Source organism: Mandrillus leucophaeus, unplaced genomic scaffold, assembly GCF_000951045.1.
Source record: "Mandrillus leucophaeus isolate KB7577 unplaced genomic scaffold, Mleu.le_1.0 Scaffold262, whole genome shotgun sequence".
Taxonomy (NCBI): domain Eukaryota; kingdom Metazoa; phylum Chordata; class Mammalia; order Primates; family Cercopithecidae; genus Mandrillus; species Mandrillus leucophaeus.
The window spans coordinates 1,628,083-1,630,952 of record NW_012102721.1 but is presented as its reverse complement, the minus strand read 5'-3'; the positions used below and the strand labels follow the sequence as shown (position 1 = coordinate 1,630,952).

General features: G+C 46.3%; 1 pseudogene; it reads left to right on the top strand.

Moving 5' to 3' along the window:
* The first annotated feature begins 1,380 nt into the window (after positions 1-1,380).
* On the top strand, positions 1,381-2,364 carry LOC105542589 (annotated as a pseudogene).
* The last annotated feature ends 506 nt before the right edge of the window (positions 2,365-2,870 follow it).

Sequence of the window (2,870 nt, the reverse complement as noted above, 5' to 3'; positions counted from 1 at the left end):
TCCTAAGATGCAGGACAGAAATGGAGAAGTAACAGATGACACAGACAAGACATTATATGTCCAGTGTATTAGAACAGTCCACAGAAAACCAGTAGGATGTGTACAGTCACGCACCACATAAGGACGTGTCAGTGGCGGACCGCATGTAGACAGGGGTCCCATAAGATCATAATGGAACTGAAAAATTCCTGTCGTCTAGTCTGTGGTAGCCATCCTAAGGTCACAGCTCATGTGTTATTTGTGTTTGTGCTGTTGCTGGTGAAAACATGCCTACTGTGCTGCCAGTTATGTAAAGATCCAGCACATACAATTATGAACAGTACGTGATACTTATAATAAATGACTATGCCACTGGTTTATGTACATCCCATTTTTTGCTATTTTAGAGTGTATTCCTTCTACTGATAACAAAAAGCGAACTATAAAACAGGCTCAGGCAGGCCCTTCCGGAGGTATCCAGAAGAAGGCATTATCATCACAGGAGATGGCAGCTACATGTGTGTTATTGTCCCTGAAGATCTTCCAGTGGGACAGGATATGGAGGTGGAAAATAGTGATATCAATGATCCCTGTCTCTTATACACATCTAGATGTGTATAAGAGACAGGGACAGAGCGAGACTCCGTCTCAAAAAAAAAAAAAAAAAAAAAAAAAAAAAAAAAAAACCTTTTTTTTTTTTTTTTGAGACGGAGTCTCGCTCTGTTGCCCAGACTGGGGTGCAGTGGCCAGATCTCAGCTCACTGCAAGCTCCGCCTCCTGGGTTTACACCATTCTCCTGCCTCAGCCTCCCAAGTAGCTGGGACTACAGGTGCCCGCCACCTCGCCCGGCTAGTTTTTTTTTTTTTGTATTTTTTAGTAGAGATGGGGTTTCACCGTGTTCGCCAGGATGGTCTTGATCTCCTGACCTCGTGATCCGCCCGTCTTGGCCTCCCAAAGTGCTGGGATTACAGGCTTGAGCCACTGCGCCCGGCCAAAAACCAAAACTTTTGATTGGAGAAAAGCTTATGGAATAAGGATATAAAGAAAAGTATTTCTGTACAACTGTACAGTGTATTTGTGTTTTAAGCTAAGTTACTAGAAAAGAGTCAGAAAGTTAAAAAAAATTTAGAAAGCAGAAAAGTTACGGGAAGCTGAGGTTGACACCAGCAGAGGCAGCAGCTGGAGCAGCTACAGCCTACGCCCTCTCCCACCTGCCCTGGGATCTCTCCCTTCTTTCTCCTCCTCCATCACCTTTTCTCCTCCTCCTCCTTGCCTTTCTGCCCACCCCTATTGTTCCACCCCTGCCCTGCCCCTGCCTGCTCTTTTTTTCCCTCAGTCGCCTCCTGCCTAGAGTTCTTGGTTTTCATCCCCACTGGCCAAGGACTTGACCACTCCCAAGTCCAGCTCCCCATAGCCCTGCTTTATATGGACACTGGTATGATTGAAGTTGGATTAAATGTCATTCTCACCACCTGGCTACTTATGCATGGAAAGGAAGTTGGCAGTATCATCAGAAAGAAAGGAGAATCAGTTAAGATGCGTGAGGAGAGTGGCGCATGTATCAGCATCTCAGAAGGGAGTTGTTCTGAGAGAATTATCACCTTGGCTGGACCGACTAGTGCCGTCTTCAAAGCCAGATTGGAAGAGGATATCAGTAGCTGTGTGACCAATAGCACAGCTGCCAGTAGACCCCCTGGTCACCCTGATGCTGTCGATCCCTGCTAGTCAGTGTGGCTCATTGGAAAAGGTGGTTGCAAGATCAAGGCAATACGAGAGAGTACAGGGCTCAGGTCCAGGTGACAGGGTATATGCTCCCCAACACTGCTGACTGAGCCATCATGATCGCTGGCATTCCACAGTCCATCATTGAGTGTATTGGACAGGTCTGTGTGGTCATGTTGGAGTCTCCCCCCAGCGCATGGCCATCCCATACTGGCCCAAGCTGTCCAGTTCTCTGGTCATCTTTGTGGGTGATCAGGACAGGTACAGCACAGGCAGCGACAGTGTGAGCTTTCTCCACACCACTTTGTCCATGTGCCTCAACTGTGACCTAGAGGGACCACTTCTAGAGTTGACCAAGCTGTACCAGTTGACAATGCAACAAACTAGTTTTCCCACAGTGGATGGCAACGCTGGGATTCAGTGCAGGTTTGGATGCATCTGCTCAGACCACTTCTCATAAACTCACCATTCCAAATGATATTGGCTGCATAATCAGGCGTCAAGGCACCAGAATCAATGAGATCTATCAGATGTCTAGGGTGTAGATCAAAATTGTGAACCCAGTGGAAGGGATCTACTGATAGGCAGGTTACCATCACTGGATCTGCTGCCAGCATTAGCCTGGCTCAATGGCTAATCAGTGTCAGCCTCTCCTTAGGATGAGTGGCATGGGGAACAGCTAGAACAGTGCAGATTCACGTACTATAATGCTGTTCACCACCACCCACCATCAATCTATAGTTTCTGAACAGGCAGCCATGCCAGGTTTTAAATAGTTTGTGAAATTTTGGTTTTTACACACTATCATCCATTCCTTTATTTTTTTATTTTTTAAAAAATGAGATGGAATCTCACTCCATTGCCCAGGGTGGTCTTGAACTGAGCTCAAATGATCCACTTTGGCCTCCCAAAGTGTTGGGATTACAGGTGTGAGCCACTGTGCCAGCCTGTCATCCACCCATTTTTTTAAGTTAAGGTGTTTTAATTCCTTTCTCTGTTCCAGTGTTGATGCTGAGATTTTATTTAGCAATATAGATTTCTCCCTGTTTTTGTAGTTGTTGTTTGTTTTTTGATATAGGGTCTTGCTCTGTCGCCCAGATTGGAGTACAGTGGGGCAAACATGGCTCACGGCAGCCTCGACCACTCAGGCTCAAGCAGTTGTCTCACCT